We start from the raw sequence: 22,037 nt of genomic DNA, 5'->3' as shown, positions 1-22,037 counted from the left end.
CATTTGTTCTATACAGTATTTTGAATGTATAAAATCATAACCTAGAGGGTCATAACTTCAATATAAAACATTCATATTTATCTAAAAATGACAACAAAAATGTATATAAAGAATAGATAAATTTAGGAAAATGAAACAAAAGAAAAAGGAATACTGTCCTTAGTTAAGATATTGGATTTCATTTACACGAATTAAAAAGGCGAGGAGTGAAAATAGATGCATATGCATTATAACTTACATTATTTGACCAGTTCCTGACGTTCTGCTCCTTTAATAAATGATATATTCCACTTTTCTTATTGGAGAGTGTGGAAAACATCTAATGTGGGTAATTAATCCTTGTATACTTAGTAAGGTACTTTTAATCAATCAATAAACAACATATCAATCAGTAAAACTACTAGTTTAACCTCAAGTAAGATTAATTTTCTTCTGTTTTTTTTTTTTTGTTTGTTTTGTTTTTTTTTTTTTTTTTGGGTTTAGTTCATATGCTTTAAAAAGCAATTCTTGCTCCAATATTTTAATTTCTGTGAAGAAAGGTAGACAAATGTTAATAACTATTCTTAAGTAATACCTTTGAAGCACAGAAAAGAGACTATAGAGAAGAAAGATGACATTTTTTTTCTGTTCACATGTCCATAGAACAATATTCAAAATACATCTAAAATTATATGGAAAACTTCTACATTTTGTATTAATAGACTTAGATAGGAAATAAACTGATAACCAAAAAAAAAAAAAAAACAGTCACAGCTACTAGCAGTGACAATATTATACTTATATCAGACTATGGGGCTACACTTGTACCACATCATGTTGCTCTCTCTACTTATGGGCTTATGGATTAAAGTTGCTTATAGCACATAACACTATTTACTATTTAGTTTTATTCTATTTATTATAGAAATTGGATGTTGTATTTCTGCATGTCAACTTTTAGACCAATAACATAATTACTTTTATATATATATATATATATATATATATATATAATTACTTATAATAATATACTTTTCAAAAATGATTCATTATAATGGGCAAGATACTGATTTTCATGTCTGGAGGATGTACATGCATGGTACAACCAGTCCAAATTCACAGTGAAGTTGTGGTTTCTTAAAATGTCATTGGAGAACTTTGAAACATGACAGATTCTGATGTTGAATAGTCTATTCTGGAAGAGTTCATCGGTCTGAATTCTTTGCCATAATTTACCCTGGTCGTTTCAGGGATAAGTACATATACTTTTCTGTTCCTAAGAAAGACAAAGAATTACAAGTAACTAATAAAAATTGATGAGATGCTAAAGTAAAGCACAAAGAATGTACAACAGCATTTCTTTGTTTGCTTATTGTTATTATTATTATTTGTTTTAAATAAAACCATGGTTGCTTCTAAGAGTTGAGGATTTCGACATAGTCTGTGGAATTGTTTAATATCTGACACCAAGTAGATGATTTTACAAATTAAAAAAAAAAAAAGTATTGGTGCTACTTCAAAATGAGAGTAGTTGGATTTGAACTCATTTAGAAGTGGAAACAAACAAACTGTGTGGATGAAACAGTTCAATCTGTGCTGTTTAAAAAAATACTTTTCTAAAAAGTTGCACAAAGTTGTGATACAGTCATGGAGACAAGTGTAAGTGTGTCTGGCTTACTCCACCTAAAAAAAATAATGGTCACCAAACTGATTGCAAACTATCAAAAGGAGGATAGCAGTCTTGGATATCTTAACAGTATGAAAATACAATATCACTTCAACTAAATCTGAATGTTATCTCAGCAACACACTTGTATTCTTATGATTCGCTGGACCTCAAAAGGCTGAGCATTTACTGTTCTGTCACATGAGCTAATATGTACATATATTGAGATACGTAATGGCAAAACATAGAGACCTTGAGAGCTGCAAAATCTGTTCAAGCTGACAAGTAAATAACTGAATAATTAATACATACCAGATCCATTTTGCCATAATTATATTTATTAATATGCTTTCTAGTGATTTCCATTGTATCTGCTTCTCTGTCATCAGATTTCTTTTAGATTAATTCTGTAAAAAAGAGACAAGAGTGAGATCTGTTCTCACTTTATTATATTATTACTATTATTATTATTAATTTTACATTACTCTGTAGATACCTGAACTGGTATATTTATAGATAACTATATGCTGATGCTGCTAAAATGTAGACTCTAATAAAACATAATTTTATATATATATAGAGAGAGAGAGAAAAAAAAACTTAAGAAATGGAAGAGAAATAAAGAAAAATAAATAAACAACGGTGTTTTTTTGTTGTTGTTGTTGTGGAAAAAATACAAATATGAGAACATTAACCTCAGTAAATTTCCTGAGTCTAGCTGAAATTTGCTTATCTAGTAGACATGTTTTAATTTTGTTACTGAATCTATTCTTTCTGACCCCAAGATGTCACATCACTGTGGCTGAAGCTGTGCTTGCTAAGTCATTCTGGCATTAATCTCATTTACTGTTTGCAAGACCACAGTTCTCTTATTCATTGGTAGTACCCTTGGCAATGCAGGTCACTGTTATCTAACAGCAGAATCTACAGCTGCTCTTGCTGACTTCAATTTGAGTCTTATTTCCTCGGCAAAGGTCATATAGAAGCAATTGAAGTTAATTTTATGAGACATCTGTTATATTGTGGTTATAACTATTCTTCAAGATAGCCCTCAAAAATAACAGTTGCTAAAAGGAAATGTGAATGCTATCTGGTACCTTAAGACTGAAGGAAAACAAACAAATGAAAGAAAATGTAAGAAGTTTTTGATGATTACAGATGAACACGACAAAGTACAAAATTATATTAAATGAAGAAACCCATACTTTGGGGTCTGAAATACATTCACTTTTGCAAAATCTGAAAAGTACAACTCCAAAGCATTTTATGCTTGTAAATCTAGAAAAATCTTCTGAACATTAATATACTGCAATACCAAAATACATATATAGTTAAATATCTAAATGATATATCAACAACTATATATTTTTTTCCAAATAACCATATGATACAGAATTATATTAGATCATAGTCTATTTATATCTGGAAAAGAAAAAATAAAATGGTGACTATTTAGAATGTATTATTATTATATTATTATTATTTAGCATTTTCTGTTTTTTGTTGTTTGATTGATTAATTAGTTTTTTGTTTAGATAATGTTTCCTTAGATAATTTTTCCTTAAAAGTATATTGTTTCAAATTAAGAAATAAGCAGGAAAAGTGTTATATTCATTATAAAGCATATCATCCTTCTGCATAATGTGTAACCAGATGCATATTATGTTGTTTTTCTCCTGAAATGTATGTGTCAGAGTTAGTAAACCTAGACACTCTGTACTCCCTAAAGTACAGAGTACTTTATTTAGTAATAACATATACAAAATTGAATATTTTTCTTCAGTGGAAATGAAAGATGAGGATGTTTATTGTTATTATTATTATTATTATTATTATTATTATTATTATTATTGTTGTTGTTGTTGTTGTTGTTGTTATTGTTATTGTTATTATCATTTTCGTCAATGTACAAAACAGCAATCTAGCGTTTTGCTCATGGAGTTGTAGGAGTTTAGGGGTAATATGTTCCTTGAAGACAGCCACAGACAGTTGGATTTGGTGTCATATTGCCTTAAGGATTTCAAGAATTAGTTCCTTCAGTTTTTTAGGTTCTTAAGATTGTGTGTATCTATATACACACACACACATATATATATATATATATATTTTTTTTTTTCCTTAGGGTAAAGATCCTTAGGGATCTTTACTGAGTGCTTCTTAAGCTGCGCAAGTTCTCCTGGAACATTTATTTCTCTCAGGTGTGTTACTCTCATAATATAGAATTTACCATTAGATTTTTTCTGATGTGACTGGGCTGTACTACAAGATTTCTTGATGTTTGCATTTAGAAACTTTGTATCCCTCATATCCCCCACCTCCCCTTCCCTCCTGTTTTTTTTTTTTTTTTTTTTTTTTTTTTCCCCCTGCATATTCTCTCTTTGCAACTCTCTATACAGTGAAAAATTATTCTGTTTTCCTGCAAAATACTTTGGAAGCTGAACAAAACCCAGATGGCTGTCTGAAGGAACAGTCTCCCAGGAAATACACAGAATGCTTACAATACTCACAGATGCTTTTCCCAAGGGTACTTCTGAAAATACCATTAAACTTAAGAAACATGATTTGATATTTCCACAAAGATTTCTCTCTGCTAAGTAGTGCCACATATTCCTTTTTTTCACATATATGATTACACCAGTTTCTATATAAGCAAATTCCATCATTCCTCTTGAGACTGAAATATAGATGGGATCAACTGGAAAACGACCCTATCCAGTCCCTCTTTTAACCTTAATCATGGCACTAAGAGAAATTCCCCAATACTATAAGCAGCCAAAAAAATTGGGATTAAACCAGTTCTAAGCCAATGTCACACCATTGCTATAACTTAAATTAGTTTTGCAACACTTACTCTTTTCACACATCAGTTCTTCCCTGTCTCCAAGTATTGTGACTTTGTTAAGACACTATCAGTTGTATATATTTAATTCTATTAGGTGCCTTTTTAAAAGAAATGTGGTACTTTTTACAATAATATTTGTTTTGTGTTCTGAGATGGACTATATACAAATCATACCAATCTTGGTTGTGGTTGAACTGCTTCCACATTCTCAGGGTACATCCATATGTACCACTTGCATCCACATCTCCCATTTGCCATGAAAGTACTTTAGTACTTTTTCCAGGAGACACAGTAATCCCAGTTAAATGTTTTAGAACTATTCATACAGTTAATTGTATATCAACCTTCTTGCTGGGACCATAATAAACCTCAAAATTTGTACACTGTACAGCTAGAAGGTGATCATATACAAATTGTGATTACGATTATATGGCTAGGACCTCTTTTCTGAAGGAAACATTATGTGCAATTAAGGTAGTCTACTTTAGATAGGGTGGAATTCGACATTACATAATGATACATTTGTTGGTTACTGTGACATAAAGAATAGAATACTGGTTGTACTGAGTCAACCAAAGGTCCATTTAGCCCAGAATACCACTGGGTGTCTGGGGAAGAAAGAGGAAAGCATGAAAGATACTTCTGTTATCATAGGAAGAGTAATCACTGGATAAGTAGATGCAGTCAATGTTTTAAAGATCTCTATCAGTCTTCTCCTATGTATACTTTTGAAGTTTTCTTCTCTCTTTCTCTCCCTCTCTTTTTCCATCTCTCTTTTCCCACATTGGTAATCTACTCTGCTTATATCCTCCTATCTGTGCTTAACATTACAGGTATTGGAAGTTTTGTAGCTACTGTCATTTAGAGCAACTTTTCTTTGTTTCTCTGCTTCAATGTCTCAGCATCTCATTTCATATTTCAAACATACTTTTCTTCCTTGACAGTTCTTATTTTGTCTCCCTCTCTACCATTATTCTTTTTAAATTATTAACCAACTTTGAAAAACTGCATATTGTACATATGATAATAAAGTCAAGATATTGTAATGGTAGATGTTCAGAAAGATTTGTCACTATCACAGGTTTTGTTTGTTTTAATTACATATTAAATGTGTTAAAATAAAATTTTACTAAAGTGATACAGACATTATTGCCTCAGTTCAGTTGCCCATGTATTTCCTACCAAATGTCTTCTGAGACATCCTAAAGTACCCCAACTGGCTTCCAGCTGCCACTGCAGAAAGGTCCCTGTCGTCCAGAATCATATCTGTCAACTGTTCAGGAATCTTTCGGATAACTTAAGATGTCTCAAAAATACTGTATTCAGGCAACTGAACTGATTTCTGACTTCCTAAAATGACTGACCAAATTGCTCCATAGATATCCATGACTGTACAGACTAGATCTACAGTGGCTTGGATCCCAAAGGCTACCACCCCTTCCTACTTTTTCAAGTATGATCAAACGATGCTTGGACAAGGAAACTCCAAAATGTGAAAAATGATTTTATGTCCCTTGGAAAAGTCTTGAAGGGATCAGGAGCACAAGTAGTGTTCTCCTCTGTCCTCCCAGTTGGTGGCTGGGACCCAAGAAGAAGGAGACAAAAGGACAATGTGAATGATTGGCTGCAAGGCTGGTGCTATGCCCAGGGTTTGGGTTTCTACAACCTTGGACACACTTTTTGAGGGAACGGGCATTCTGACGCCAGATGGGGTGCAACTGACTGGGTGGGGTTCTGGAAACACAATACTAACGAATAGCCCAGCTGAAAATGCCTCTACACCAATGCAAACAGCATGGAAACAACCACTCTCTTGTGTGTGATAGTTAAGGAACGCACTAATAAAGGACAAGTTCTGACTGGGGTTTTCTACAGGCTGCCTGATCAAGGCGAGCCTGTGGATGAGGCTTCTTGCTTCAACTGCAGAAGGTGTCACACTCACACTGTCTCATACTGATGGGGGACTTTAATCACCAGGATGTCTACTGGGAAAACTGCACGCAGCAGGCTGCAAGCAATGCAGCAGATTCCTAGACTGCATTGGGATGACTTCCTGGTCCAGGTATTAGACAAACCAACCCAGAGGAGAAGCGTTACTTGACCTGGTGCTCATCAGTGCAGAGACTCATTAAAGAGGTCAAGACTGGAGGCAGTCTGGGCTGTAGTGACCACGCCCTGTTGAGTTTGTGATCCTTGAGGACTACAGGCCTGGCTAAAATCAGGACCCTGCAGTTCAGAAGAGAAAAATTCTGGCTATTTAAAGACCTAGTGGATGAGATCCACTGGAACACTGTCCTCAGGGACAAAGGAGCTGAACATAATTAACTCTGTAACAATGTTTTCCTTAGAGCACAAAAATCTCTCCATCTCCAGGGAAGAAGCAGGCAGGGAGGGCAGACAACGGCAAGGTTGAGCAAGGACCTGCTGGTCAGACTGAGGCACAGGAAGGAAATGCACAGGCAGTTGAAGCAGGGACATGTGGCCAGGGAAGTGTACAAGGATGCAGGGGATGGGATCAAGAAAGGCAAGGCACAGATGGAAGCTTGGCAAGTGATGCAAAAAATAACAGGAAGGGATTCTAAAGGTGCATTGTCCAGAAAGAAAGGCCAATGAGCATGTACCCCCCTCTGAGGGATAAGAAGGGTGAACAGGTAATAACAGACATGGAGAAGGCTGAGCTACTCAACAACTTCTTAGCCTCAGTCTTCACTGCAGCCGGGCTTCCCAAACCTTTAGTTACCCTGAAACTGTAGATGGAGGGCTGGGGGAGAAAATCCCTCCAACTTAAATGAAGAACAGGTTCAAGATCACCTGATGAATTGAGGCAGATACAAGTCTATGGGACCTGAAGACATGACACCTCAGGGTCCGGAATGAATTGACTGATGTAGTTGCCAAGCCTCTCTCCATCATATCTGAAAAGTCCTGGCAGTCAGGTGAAGTCCCTGGTGACTGGAAAAGGGGAAACATCACTCTCATTTTTAAAAAGGGTAGAAAGGAGGACCTAGAGAGCTACAGGGCTGCTGAGCATCCACTCTGTGTCTGGCAAGATCACGGAAAAGATCCTCCTGGAAGCAATGTCAAGGCACATGCAAGACAAAGAGGTGATCTGAGACAGCCATCATGGTTTCACCAAGGGCAAATCGTGCCTGACCAATTGGGTAGCCTTTTATGATGGAGTGACTGCATTGGTTGACAGGGGAAAACCGACTGATATAACTACCTGGACATCTGTAAGGCCTTTGACACAGTCCCACATGACGTCATTATCTCCAAATTGGAGAGAAATGGATTTGATGGGTGGAACAGTCAGTGGATAAGGAGCTGGTTTGAAGGTTGCACCCAGAAAGTGGTGGAGTAGCTCTATGTGGCTCTATGTCCGGGTGAAAGCCAGTGACAAGTGGTGACCCTCAGGGTTCTGTCCTGGAACTAGTACTGTTTAATATCTTTATCAATGACATAGGCAGTGGGATTGAGTGCACTCTCATCAAGTTTGCAGATGACACCAAGCTGAGTGGTGCAGTTGATACAGCAGAAGGAAGGGAAGCCATCTAAAGAGATCTGGACAAGCTTGAGAATTGGGCCCATGTGAACCTAAAGAGGTTCAACAAGCCCAAGTGCAAGGTCCTGCACCTGGGTCAGGGCAATCCCAGACATAGATCATAGAATATCCTGAGTTGAAGGGACCCATAAGGATCATTGAGTCCAGCTCCTGGCACCACACAGGTCCACCCAAAAATGCAGACCATGTGACTAAGCGCACAGTCCAAATGCTTCTTAACTCCAACATACTTGTGCAGTGACTACTTCCCTGGGGAACCTGTGCAACAATCCTCTCAATGAAGAACCTCTTCTTGATGTCTAGCCTAAACCTCCCCTGCTTCAGCTTGACTCCTTCCCTAGAGTTCTATTGCTTGCCATTAAAGAGAATAGATCAGCGCCTTCCCCTCCACTCCCCCTTGTGAGGAATCTGTAGACTGCGATGAAGTCTCCCCTCAGCCTCCTCTTTTCCGGCTGAACAAACCAAGTGACCTCAGCCTCTCCTCATATGTCTTCCCCTCTAGGCCCTTTGCCATCTTCGTAGCCCTTCTCTGGACACTCTCTAATAGCTTTACATCCTTTTTGTACTGTGGTGCCCAGAACTGCACACAGTACTCGAGGTGAGGCCGCACCAGCGCAGAGTAGAGGGGGACAATCACTTCCCTCGACCAGCTAGCAATGCCATGCTTGATGCACTCCAGGATACGGTTGGCCCTCCTGGCTGCCACGGCACACTGCTGGCTCATATCAACTTGCTGTCAACTAGAACACCCAGATCCCTCTCTGCGGGGCTGTTTTCCAGCGTCTCGTCAGCCAGTCTGTACGTATAGCCAGGGTTGCCCCTTCCAGGTGCAGGACCCGGAACTTGCTCTTGTGAAACTTCACGCGGTTGGTGATCGCCCAGCTCTCCAATCTGTCTAGATCTCTCTGCAAGGCCTTTCCACCCTCAACAGAGTCCACAACTCCTCCAAGTTATTATCATCAGCAAATTTGCTCAAAACACCTTCTAGTCCTACATCCAAATCATTTATAAAAACATTGAAGAGGACTGGCCCTAAAATGGAACCTTGCGGACCCCACTAGTGACCATCCGCCAGCCTGATGTGGCCCCATTTACCACAACACTTTGAGCCCTGCCTATCAGCCAATTGCTCGCCCATCGTATGATGTTTTTATTTAGCTGTATGCTGGACATTTTGTCCAGTAGGATCCTATGGGAAACTGTGTCAAAAACATTACTGAAATCCAAAAAGATCACATCAGCTGGTTTTGCTTGATTACTAGATGGGTGATCTTATCATAAAAGGAAATCAAATTTATTAGGCAGGACCTACCCCTCATGAACCCATGTTGGCTGGGACCAATGACTGCATTTTCCCCCAGGTGCGCTTCAATAACTTCAAGGATAATCTTCTCCATAATTTTACCAGGCACTGACGTGAGACTGACAGGCTCATATGTAGAATCATTAAGGTTGGAAAAGACCTTCAAGATCATCTGGTCCAGCCATCACCGTACTACCAATGTCACCCACTAAGCCGAGTCCCTAAACATCATGAGTACAGACTGAGAGAAGAACTAATTGAGAACATCCCTGGGGACTTAGGGCTTCTTGTGGACAAAAGGTTTGACATGAGCTGGCAGTGCACACTTGCAGGCCACAAGGCCAACTGCATCCTGGGCTGCATAAGCAGAGTGGCCAAGAGGTCGAGGGAGGTGATTGTCCTCTTTTACGCTGCCCTTGTAGGGCCCCACTTGGAGTACTGCATCCAGGTCTGGAGTACCCAGCACAAGAAGGCTGAGGATAAGAATAGGCCTAGAGGAGGGCCACAAAGATGATCAGAGGGCTGGAGCACCTCTCCTATGAAGAAAGGCTTAGAGAGCTGGGTCTGTATAGCCCAAAGAAGAGAAGGCTCCAGGGGAAGCTCATTGCAATCTTTCAATACTTAAAGGGGGCTTATGAAAAAGATGGAGAGCAACTTTTTACTCAGTCAGATAATGACAGGAGAATGGGAAATGGTTTTAAACTAGAAGAGAGGAGATTTAAGTTAGAGGTTAGGAGGAAATTCTTCACTCAAAGGGTGGTGAGACACTGGAACAAGCTGCCCATAGAAGTTGTGGGTGCCCCATCCCTGGAGGTGTTCAAGGTACCTTGTTGGATTTGGTCAGCCTGATCTAGTGTGTGGAATCCCTGCCCACGTCAGGGGTGTTGGAACTAGATAGTCTTTAAGGTCCCGTCCAACCTGAGCCAATCTATGATTCTATGATAATTCTATGATCCTATGATTAAGACAATTAAGAATGTTATTTCTCTCCTAAAACGGATTTGGAGACAGATCCAATGAACAGAATTTCATCTGTTTAGGAATAAACTGCCTGAAAAAGCTTGGTCTCAGCTTCAGTAGAATAGTTCTTAGTGCTGTGCATACTGCCTTAATTCTCTAAATGTTTAAGTATGAATATATGCACACTTAGGCTGTGGTTCACATGAACTAGACTACTGAGTAGTACCCTAAAAAAATCATCATTTATCAACACTCTCAGGTGGGTTTTGTCACTTAACTGAAATCTGCAATTAGACACCTCTGTCTGTTTTGACTCACAACTAGAAAACAGCTTTTACTGTCTCCCCCAATATGGCTTTAATCATCTAGATTATTGCTTGAACTTTCTGAAAAAAGAAAAAATCATCTGTTTTCATCACTGCTGTTGAAGTTCAACAGTTTCTGTGGTCTTTGTATTAGGCTTATTACAGCTTTTGACCCACAACAGTCTGCTTATGGTGGCCTTACAAACCACACATTGTAACATACTTTTGATATATTAGAAGACTAAAATGCTACCGTAAAATTCAGTCAAAGAAACGCTCTAAGACTCAATCTGGAGTTTCAGAAAGCAGGCATTCTTTAATTGTAGTGTCATACGCACAGGGGATCACTCTACCTAGAGAGCATGCTGAATTGTTCAAGCCACAGAGGTTATGTACAATCAAAACGTATGCATTCATTCAACTAAAAAATTAAAAAAAAAAAAAAAAAAAGATAATTAATATATCCACACTATTTCTGGGATCTCAGAATATGCATGTTTATTTCTCCCGGTGGTCTTTCAGGTTCTTCCAATGTTTGTTGATAACCAGTTTAGGTATGCATACTAAGCTAAGTCATTTAAACATCCAAGGACATATGCATACTATGAGTTCCTCACCTAATCTTTTCAAACACATCCTCCAGGCTTGGGTCATTATTTACACATACATTTTTTCTAAACCCTCTTCTATCTAACTAAAATATTAAAAGTTTTTCCTACCTGTTCATAAAACCTTTCAGATCTGGCTCTATTATTCTATCAGGGAGAGAACTATATGTCCTTCTGACTCAGTATCAAAAACATCTGCACCTACAACACAAGTCTAAACAGAGAAACCTCGATCAAGCTGGTGATGGTGAGAAAGGGATTGGAGTGCCTGAAAAAAATATTTCCCCACTGTGAACTAAAATCAGATTCCTTAGGGAGGTGCTTTAGACTGTGTCTCTGTTAGACAAATGAGAGATGGACTGAGCTTGTCATCCTTTGCTTATTCTATACTTAGGATGAAAAATATTTTTCAACAGTGTTCAAGGAGAATCATTGCCTTGAAAGTTAACCAAAGTTCATGACTATAATTTCCTGTAAAATACTCTGTGAATTCATTTTTGGAGGGCTTGTGATCAGGAAAGGACAGAGCTTGTTGTCCTTCCTTGTAATAAAAGCACCTCTTGGAAAATTGATATGACTGGTACCCCCCTGCTCCTAATCTCTGGCAGTATGGTTAACATAACCAACCATAACACAAATATCCATAATATGTAAGCAGGCTGTTAATGTTACCTCCTGCCCCCTTCTCTTTCTCCCTTTCTGGCCCCAGGGTATGGGGTCATCCATAGTCGGGGTGATTAAGAGCAATAGTGTTATTAAGACCCAGGTGTTGGATCAACAGGAATATATTGGGAGCGTTGATTGACAAGATGATTAAGTCCATTGTTGTTTTCAGTAGCCAGGTGCTAGGTTGCCAGGAGATTGTGACATTTGCCCGGAGCAGGAAAGCCTATCAGCACAGGGAACTCTATCTATAAAATCAAGCAGCAGCAAGCAGTAAGGGGGACTGAGACAGAAACTGCTGTTAGACAAGAAAATCTCGTTATCTTTTGGTGGCCAAGAACACGTCCAGCATCATCTTCTTTCTCCTAGGATTGGGTGAATGACACAAGTTCTTTTATATAAAGCCCAAGTCTAGGTTATAAGTGTGTGACATACTGATTGATAACAATTTTACCTGATATGCAGAGGATTGACCCGCATGACTGAAAAGCCTGTAAAACGGAGAATTCTAGAAATTCTGTGTAAATATAAGCTAAGCTAAGCTAAGTGCTAGAAATTGTAGATAATAAGTTACACTGATTGATTTATTTTGTGTGTGTGTGTGTGTGTGTGTATGTAATACTAAATCTCTAATTATAACCACAGTCCTGTGGTCAGTCCTCATTGGGCCAAGGATCCCTAAAGTGCCCTGTTCTTGATAGTATCAGTGACGATTTTTTCTGTAAATTTTCAGAAAAATGAGAAATTTTAAACATGGTTCTATGTTCTCTCATGTAATTATCTCAGTGCTCTTTTTTTTTTTTTTTTTTTTTCCATGTATTCCACAGTGGCTCACTCTAGCATCCATAGATGATCCATTATTCCAATAAATTAATGCTGATTCCTTGAAGACATCTTATTTCAGGCGTTGAAAACACTTGCTGTAGTGAGGTTTGTGTCCATCAAAACTGAAGAGATGAAATATTGGAATGTATGGTGTCTGGGGTTATTAAGTTTAGAGAAAAGAAGGTTCCAAGGAGGCCTTATAGAGGCCTTCCAGTATTCTTGAACTGAGTCTACAAGAAAGCTGGAGAATGACAGTTTGTCAGGGACAGCAGTGATAGGACAAGAGGTAATGGTTTTAAATTAAAGAGAGGAGGTTTAGATTAGATGTTAGGATGCCTTTACTACTATGGTGGTTATGCACTGGAACATGTAGCCCAGAGAAGCTGTGGATGTCCCATGCCTTGAGACATTGAAGGCTAGATTGGATGGGGCTTTGGGCAATCTGTCCTAGTGGAAGGTGTCTCTTACCATGGCAGGCATGTTGGAACTAATGATGCAGTGAAAACTCAATAATCAAAGTTATTAAGTAGGTATTCCTTATTACGGTGCTGCGTGCGTGGGGGGTCGCTCCACCTAACACACACACCAAGGATTACTGGCAGTATACTTATATTAGTACAATATATACATATTCATTTCATTTTCCCTAAGTCTTTTGCATATTTAGCAGATCTCCGAATAATCATTAACATAGGTTCCTGCCCCTATTTGCATGCATACTGGAGTCCTTGGGTGGTCGTCTGGTGTACTCTGGTGATCTTTTGATGAAGGCCAGAGGTCTTCCTTGCTGCTAAACTTATGACCTTTCCTTTCTTTAACAGACTTCAGCAGTCAAGCCAGTTCTTGCTGGTTCCATTATCTATGCATGCAGTCTTTTACTCCCTTATCTTTGGGGTTGTTAACATACAATTGTGCTAGCTAAGACCTACAGAATCAACATCCTTTATCTTGTTCCCTGTCTCACTAGGTAATCTTTAAGTTCCCTTCCAATCACTATTATCCTGTTTCTATATTTAGAATTAGTAATTTGACAAAATTACATAGCAGAATGACAGTAAGATTTCAGTCTCCTTAGCAAAGTCAATTAATGCTTCTTCTAAGTTTCTCTTACAAGTTATACAGACAATGATAATAATAGCAGAACAATAAGTGTGACATCATAGAGGATATTTTTCAAAAGGAGATCCTCTCTAACACTTTTCAGTTTCATCAGATCAACATGTAAAACACATTGTTTCTTTGAGGTTCTTAACACATTGTTAGGTCTGAAATTTACTTTACAGTAAAGAGACCAACTAGATACATGTAAGAATATAAAAGAATTTTAGAAATAGAATTGATATATAACAAGCATTTTTAATTACCTAACTTTGCCACAATCCATTCTATGAAATAGTTCAGAAATTTATGATACAAATAATATGTATGAACAATAATCACATATGAAATATTTCAAAAAATATATATATTTGGTATACAAAAGATTTAAAATCTTATCTATCGTGATTAAAGAATCACAGAATAGGTTAAAAGGGACCTCTGGAAGTCATCTGGTCCAACCCCCTTTTCAGGCAAGAATATTTAAAACAGGTTGCCCAGGAAAATGTCCAGGTGTTTTTTGAAGATTTCCGAGGAGGGAGACTCCATAACGTCTCTGAGAAACCTATTCCCGTGCTCTGTCACCCGTGCACCAAAGTGTTTCTTGATATTTAAATGGTAACTCTTGTGTTTCAGTTTTTGCCCATTGCCTCCTGTCCTGTCACTCGTCATCATTTAAAGAGTATGGTTGTTTTCTTTACACCTTCCATTCAGGAACTTATGCATCTTCTCTGTATGTATTTATATTAATAAATGGATAGATAATAGAAAGAAATTATTCATATGCATATAGATTTAAGTAACAGTAGCATTGTGGGACCATTAAGAAATTTTAAACCAGTGTCCTGGTTTTGGCTAGGATAGAGTTAATTTTCATCCTCATAGCTGGTAGGGTGTGTAGTGGGTTTATGTGGCAAGGTTTTGGTAGCAGGGGGCCATAGGGGTGGCTTCTGTGAGAAGAATCTAGAAGCTGCCCCATGTTAGGTAAGGGCCCCGCTGCTGACCAGAGCCAAGCCAATAAGCGATGTTGTTTGCACCTCTGTGAAAGCATATTTAAGACAGAGAAAAAAAAAAAAAAAGAAAGAAAAAAGTGCTACGACACACAGCTGCTGGGAGAGTGAGAGGAGTGAGAACAGCCTTGCATGCTCCAAGGTCAGTGAAGAAGGAGGGGGAGAGGTGCTCCAGGTGCTGGAGCAGAAGTCCCCTGTGGCCTGTGGAGGGGACCATGGTGAAGCAGCCCCTGCAGCCCATGGAGTACCACGGTGGAGCAGGGTTCCACTCTGCAGCCTGTGGAGGAGACCATGATAAAGCAGGTGGACCTGCACTAATGGAGGAGTGCGAATTGGTTGAGTGTGAACATCCATCCAACTCCTTACCCACCAAGTAGTCCATCCATCAAATCCATGTCTCTCCAATTTAGAGACAGTGATATCATGGAATACATGTGTCTAGGAGACATAAAGGAAAATCAGTGGGAGAACTGTCCACTTTTAAAGCAGCACTTGGAATTTATCTGTGACATTCTATGACATCTAAGAAGGCTTCATCCATGATCACACGACTGAATCCCAATATAGTTTACATTTTAGCTGAAATTTAAATTTCATCTTTAAATTTGGCTACATTATTCATGTCTTTAGTTAATTGAAAGAAATCCCATTTCTGGTATCTACCAGAAGCAGCAATAGATTTTAAATTTAGTAAGGTGTTAAAATTGTGCACATCTGCAGAAGATATGAACAAGAACCAATGACGTAGGTGGTTGTTGTTGTTATGCAGATACGTGCTTTGAAGTACTCTTTACAACCTGGCTAATGCCCTAATACAAAAGATAAGACAAGATGACAGAATCACCATTTAAAAAAGCAATCTGTGCTGGAGAAGTGATCACTAACATGGCCTCAGAAGTCATAGACAGACCAGTTTAAATGTGAAACTGTTGATTGTTCTTTATGAAAATATAATGTTACACATATTATTGAAGATTTCTTAGTAGGAGAGAAAGGCTTTCAGTTTTTATGTATTTCTGTGAATGTGGCAGGACAATCACATCAAACATAGAAAAAACAAACAAACAAACAAACAAACAAACAACAGTTTGACCCAGCTTTCGCTGAAGCCATTTACCTAAATGTGGACTGAATTGGAACTGGACTAATTAGACAATGAATGGAAAGTAGGTCATTTCTGAGCAGTTAATGGTTGAAAAAGCCATTTACCAGAAGAAGATCCTCACCAGGGTGAAATAGACAGGAACGTTTCCATTTGCAATTTTAAAATGCCTAAAATTCATCTAGTAGTTAGACAAGAGACTATTTGAATAGAAAGTTTGTAATATTTTAGCAAAACAAAGAAACAAATGAAAACTAACTCATTTTTGTTTTGTTATTGTTATGGCTTTGTAATAACCACAATGTACTTTTCCCCTTAAGGAAATACATTACATGAAGAAAAAAATTCTTATTGAAAACACATTAAAATAATTATGACCTCCTTCAGCCCAATGAGAAAATAGTTTTGTAGTATTTTACCCAAAACTACTTCACATATGGTTAATAAAATAAAATAAAATAATAATAATAATAATAATAATAATCTCTCTCTTTATAGTATAGGTTGATTTTTAAATATTGAGACCAGTAAAATTAAAATGAATATATGGACTTCGCATTTCTGTGTTTCATAGACTATTGTAATTTTTTTTATTGTAATTTTTATTGTAATTTTTTACCTATCTCAGATACAGCACACTTAAAGCACTCACTTAAGTTTCACTGTAGTTAATTTATGTACTGAGAATTGAATGTTAGATATCAGAACCCCTACAGCTATAAAACTATTCTCAGAATCTTTTTAACCAAAACTCTACAATCTAATTTACTTATGACATATTACATTGAAAATATATTTCTTCTGAATGAGTTTAAGTGAACAGCATGACAAAAAAAAAAAAAAAAATAAATAAACTTTTCCAATTAAACAAACAAACAAAAAGCTGTGGTAAAATTTTGTAACCATTTCAGAATTTATTTCTCTCCCCCAAATTTCTTGAATTCTTTTTGATTTGTTTTACACATGATGGAAATGTTGGAAAGATGGGAGCTTTCAGATACCTCCAAAAAAATTACACTATTTGGTAGAAAGGACAGTTTTAAAAAAGATTTTGGTTTTGAACACCCTTACATAAGAATAAGAATTGACACTGGTACTTCTGTATTTTGGTTAAGTTCTATAAGCATTTTATAGAAAACAACAGCAACAACAACAACATTTTTTTGTTTGTTTGTTTGTTTTTCTTTCTTCAAAGAATAAAAGAAATAACACTGATTACTGCTTAATGGCAGAGTCCAGTACCATTAGTATGTGTCAGACCTTTTTTTTTGAGTGCATTATGAATTTGCATTTGGCTAGCTCATGTTGAGATTTACAACCACCTTCTTCTTATGGTTGCTCTCTATCCATCCATTGCCTAGCCTGTACTCATATTTGTGATTGCTCTGAGTGATGTGCAACACCTTGTGCTTGGCCTTGTTGAACTTCATGAGGTTTGCATAGGCCCACCTCTACTGCTTGTCAAGGTCCATCTGGATGGCATCCCTTCTCTGCAGTATATTGACCACACCACTCAGCTTGGTGTTATCCACACACTTGCTCCGGGTGCACTCAGTCCCACTGTCCAAGTCAATGATCATAAATAATACTGGTTCTAAAACCAACCCATGAGGAATACTACACGTCACTAGACTCCACATGGAGATCAAACTTTCTGTGTGACCATCCAGACAATTCCTTATCTACCAGGTGGTCCATCCATCAGATCCATGCCTATCCATTTTGTAGAAAAGGATGTTGTGCAGGACAGTGTCAAATGTTTTGCACAAATACAAGTAGATGGTGTCAGTTGTTCTTCTCCTATCCTCCAATGCTGTAACCCTGTTGTAGAAAGCCACCAAATTTGTAAGGCACAATTTGCCTTTAGTGAAGCCATGTTGGCTGTCACCAACCACCTTTCTGTTCTTTGTGTGCCTCTGCATAGTTTCAAGGAGGATCTTGTCCTGGTTTCAGTTAGGACAGAGTTAATTTTCCTCCTAGTAGCTGGCAGGGTGCTATGTTTTGGATTAGAATGAGAAGAGCACTGATAACATGCTGATGTTTTAATTGTTGTAGAGCAGTGCTTACACCAAGCCAAGGACTTTTCAGCCTCTCTCTGTCCTGCTAGCGAGCAGGCTAGGGATGCAGCAGGAGCTGGGAGGGGACAGACCCAGGACAGCTGACCCAAAGTGGCCAAAGGGGTATTCCATACCATCTGACGTCATGCTGAACAATATATAGGGGTGGCTAGCCGGGGTGGAGGAGGGGGCCGGCTGCTCGGGGATAGGCTGGGCATCGGTCAACGGGTGGTGAGCAATTGCATTGTGCATCACTTATTTTGTACACATTATTACTACTAATACTATTATTATTATTATTATTATTGTTATTCTTTTCCCTGTCTTAATAAACTGTCTTTATCTCAACTCACAGACTTCACTTTCCCGTTTCTCTCCCCTATCCCAGAGAGGGAGGGGGGAGGGTGAGCGAACGGCTGTGTGGTGTTTGACTGCCAGCCGGGCTAAACCACAACAGTCCATTTTGGCACCCAACGTGGGGCTCGAAGGGTTGAGATATCGACAGATTTGACCAGAGTGTGTTAAACTAAAATTGGTATAAGTATTCGACCTGCTTAATAGTTGCTAGTCACAATGTTGATTGCCTTAATCTCAAGTCTGCTGTGCCTGTTTCCCAAATTGAGTTTTATAGCAAGTTACTTTCTGTATGTGCTCCCTGTCGTGCTGTTTATCCTTTCCGGGCCCTGGTTTAAGATTGTTATGGTACTGTGTGGTGTAACGATGGCTTATGAAATGATGAGGTATCTGGTCATGACTCTAACCTGGTATTTGTACTCAGCACTGTCGTCGACTCTATACTTCGGAAACCATATCTCAGAAACTGTTAGCAATTACACCTATTGCCTTTTTTCATCAGGGAGTCAGTCTCTGGAGGGGACAGGAGAAGATATTTTTTCCTACCTGTTCACTCTCCCTTCCTCCTTCACCACCCTCTTATCCCCCGAGCTAGTTACGGTAGCTCTCCAAGATGTTGAATATCCTTGGGATACTCAGACCAGCATGTTCTTGTTGTTATGTCTCCTGAATGCGCTTCAGGTTTTGTTTAAGGTCAAACAACTACTTAGGAATCTCATCCGGAGATCTGTCTTGAGGTGGGATAGTTGCGAGTGGCAGGGAGTGTGGGAGGATATGAGCAGGTTTCTAGGGCAGTGGGCACCTCCAGTGTTTTGGACATTCACCCCTGAACAACTGCAAAATCCTAAAAAACTGGTAGAATGCTTGAAAAAAAGGTGTCATGACTCTGGCAGTTCCAAAGTGACACAAATCACTGTGGCGTGCTGGGGTCTGGCTTGTGCCTATCGAGCTGCAATTGATGCTACTATCAACCTAGTGACAGACCCTGCGGCCGTTCCAGTCCCGGCTCCTGCAGCCACTCCAGCTCCAGCTCCCGCAGCCGTCCCGGCTCCAGCTCCCGCAGCCGTTCTGGCTCCAGCTCCCGCAGCTGTCCCGGCTCCAGCTCCCGCAGCCGTTCCAGCTCCTGCAGCCGTCCCGGCTCTAGCTCCCACAGCCATTCCGGCTCCAGCTCCCGCAGCCGTCCCGGCTCCAGCTCCCGCAGCCGTTCCAGCTCCTGCAGCCGTTCCAGCTCCAGCTCCCGCAGCCGTCCCGGCTCCAGCTCCCGCAGCCGTTCCAGCTCCTGCAGCCGTCCTGGCTCCAGCTCCCGCAGCCGTTCCAGCTCCTGCAGCCGTCCCGGCTCCAGCTTCCGCAGCCGTTCCGGCTCCAGCTCCCGCAGCCGTCCCGACTTGAGCTCCCGCAGCCGTCCCGGCTCCAGCTCCCGCAGCCGTTCCAGCTCCCGCAGCCGTCCCGGCTCCAGCTCCCGCAGCCGTTCCGGCTCCCACAGCCGTTCCAGCTCCCGCAGCCGTTCCCACTCCTGTGGCTGAGTCAGAGAAACAAACTGTAGCAGTGCAAGTTGCCCCTGCAGAGGGTACTCCAACCCCTGTGGCAGACCCTGTGGCTGGGTCGGAGAAACGAACTGTAGCAGTGCAAGTTGACCCTGCAGAGGGTATTCCAACCCCTGTGGCAGACCCTGTGGCTGGGTCGGAGAGGCAAGCTGTAGCAGTGCAAGTTGCCCCTGTAGAAAAGGTGAAAAAATGGTATAGAGACTCAGGTTGTTTAGAACGCAGAAAGTCTTCTGCTAAGTCTGGGTGTGGAGAAGACGAGGCTGGGCCATCAAGTGTGCAGGAGGATGAAGATGAGGATGAGGATGTCAGTAAGTCAACAGTAACTACCCGAACCCTATACCAGCGTGAGCTACGAGATGTGCGAAAAGATTTTGGTCGCTGTATAGGTGAACAGCTTGTCACCTGGCTGCTCCGGTGCTGGGACACTGGAGCCAATGGTGTGAAATTAGAGGGCAGGGAAGCCAAGCGGTTGGGATCCCTTGCTAGAGATGCAAGCATTGACAAAGCAATTGGAGATGGAGCACGATCTCACAGCCTCTGGAGGCGTCTCCTGTTAGCTGTGAAGGGAAGGTATCCCTACAAGGAAGAACTTGTATGTGTACCAGTCAAGTGGACCACAATGGAGAAGGGAATTCAGTACCTGAGGGAATTAGCTGTACGGGAAGTAATTTATAAGGATTTAGACGATGCACAAACATCCACAGATCCAGATGAAGTCCAGTGTACTCGACCCATATGGCGGAAGTTTGTACGGAATGCACCATCAACATGGGCCAGCACATTGGCAATAATAACCTGGAAAAACGGCGAAGATCCCACAGTGGGTGACATGGCTAAACAACTCCGGGAGTACGAAGGAAATCTCTCCTCTTCCCTACAGGCCTGCGTCTCGGCTGTGGAGAAACTCTCTGAACAGTTCCACCAACTTAAAGAGGATTTATCTTCCCCCCCACCTGAACAAACCAGTGGCCACCAACTAAAAGAGAATACTTTGGAGAAACTTTTTGAAGAGATCCACCAACTTAAAGAGAGTGTATTTTCTTCCCCACCTGTACAAACCAGCGTCTCGGCTATTAGGGGTAAACGTGCATCCGTGCAAAGAAGACAATATGGTGGGTACACACCCCGCACCACCCTGTGCTTTTACCTACGTGACCATGGAGAGGACATGAGAAAATGGGATGGAAAATCTACTGAGACCCTAGAGGCACGGGTACGTGAGTTGCAAAAGAAAACAATTGGGAGAAAGGGGTTCTCTGAAAAGTTTGCTGCTCCAACTTCTAGCAGGCAGTCTTTTAAACACAGAAATGAAGATTCTGACCAGGACTAGAGGGGCCCTGCCTCCAGCCAGGGGGAGGAAAGGGACAACCGAGTTTATTGGACTGTGTGGATTCGATGGCCTGGCACGTCTGACGCACAGAGGTATAAGGCTCTAGTAGACACCGGTGCACAATGTACTCTAATGCCATCAAGCTGTAAAGGGCCAGAGCCCATCTGTATTTATGGCGTGACAGGGGGATCTCAGCAGTTAACTGTATTGGAAGCTGAAGTGAGTCTAACCGGAAATGAGTGGCAAAAGTACCGTATTGTGACTGGCCCGGAAGCTCTGTGCATCCTCGGCATAGACTATCTTAGAAGAGGATATTTCAAGGACCCAAAAGGCTTCCGCTGGGCTTTTGGCATAGCTGCCTTAGAGACAGAGGACATTAAACAGTTGTCTACCTTGCCCGGTCTCTCAGAGGACCCTTCTGTTGTGGGGTTGCTGAGGGTTGAAGAACAGCAAGTGCCAATCGCTACCACAACTGTGCACCGGCGGCAATATCGCACCAACCGAGACTCCCTGATTCCCATCCACGAGCTAATTCGTCAACTGGAGAGCCAAGGAGTGATCAGCAAGACCCATTCACCTTTTAATAGTCCCATATGGCCAGTGCGAAAGTCTAATGGTGAGTGGAGACTAACAGTGGACTATCGTGGCCTGAACGAAGTCACGCCACCACTGAGTGCCGCAGTGCCGGACATGCTAGAACTCCAGTACGAACTGGAATCAAAGGCAGCCAAGTGGTATGCCACAACTGATATTGCTAATGCATTTTTCTCCATCCCTCTAGCAGCAGAGTGCAGGCCACAGTTTGCTTTCACTTGGAGGGGAGTCCAAT

Source organism: Cygnus olor, chromosome 1, assembly GCF_009769625.2.
Source record: "Cygnus olor isolate bCygOlo1 chromosome 1, bCygOlo1.pri.v2, whole genome shotgun sequence".
In the NCBI taxonomy this organism is placed as follows: Eukaryota; Metazoa; Chordata; class Aves; order Anseriformes; family Anatidae; genus Cygnus; species Cygnus olor.
This window is presented reverse-complemented; position numbering follows the sequence as displayed.